This window comes from Fibroporia radiculosa (genome assembly GCF_000313525.1).
Source record: "Fibroporia radiculosa TFFH 294 genomic supercontigs, scaffold7279, whole genome shotgun sequence".
In the NCBI taxonomy this organism is placed as follows: Eukaryota; Fungi; Basidiomycota; class Agaricomycetes; order Polyporales; family Fibroporiaceae; genus Fibroporia; species Fibroporia radiculosa.
In genome coordinates, this window is record NW_012133445.1 from 2,449 (window position 1) to 3,147 (window position 699).

The 699-nt window shown below is 59.4% G+C and overlaps 2 annotated features.

Moving 5' to 3' along the window:
- Positions 1-261: 261 nt before the first annotated feature.
- Positions 262-310: a sequence feature (Short protein (FIBRA_06444, CCM04273.1) was converted to a misc_feature.).
- A 46-nt stretch (positions 311-356) lies between these two features.
- Positions 357-385: a sequence feature (Short protein (FIBRA_06444, CCM04273.1) was converted to a misc_feature.).
- Positions 386-699: the final 314 nt, after the last annotated feature.

Consider the following 699-nt stretch of genomic DNA (forward strand, 5'->3'; position numbering starts at 1 on the left):
CAGCATCACCCGGCTCAGGAGTAGGTCCATCTCGGGCGGCCAGTTCATTTCCCAACGGCGCGCGGTGGCAGCCTTTTAGGGCTACAACGGGCGCACAAGATCGCATCAGAGCCGCTGTCTTTCGTAAGAGCATGCCCACGTTGTGTGCGCTTGGCTTCGTCCTCGGCCGTCGTTGATTGCGCCAGTCCGAACCCTTGCCGGTCATCTCCGCGATGCTATCCACCTCCGTGCTCTTGAAATAGCCTATCTGTGCGTTGAAAATTACAGTGCCCGACCAGTACCCTTTTTACGCCCGGACACTGCAGTGATGCTATGTGGCCGTAAGCAGGCGCGCGGTCTGACCCCTTGACCTTTACCTGTGCTGCATTTCGGCTTCGACTTCCATGTACCTACACAGCCATGCGCAGATATCCCCGGCGCTTTGAGCTATCACGTTGCGTCTTGCGCCCCGCTCTCACTCTCACTCTTGTCTTGTCTAGTACTCCTACCGTGCTCTATCTCGCCTCCGCGCGCACGTCTCCGTCGTAGAAGTACTCTCCAGCCTTTGACTTATGAATTCCCCCGATGTCACGCTAAACCAGTCAGGCTGCGGCCAATACATACGTGGTGCCCACACGAACCGCCGTCCGGCTTGGGCCATGTACGGTGACCGCCTGGCCCTGCCCTGCGGGGTGCGCAGCGCGAGGGCGGAGCCCAAAA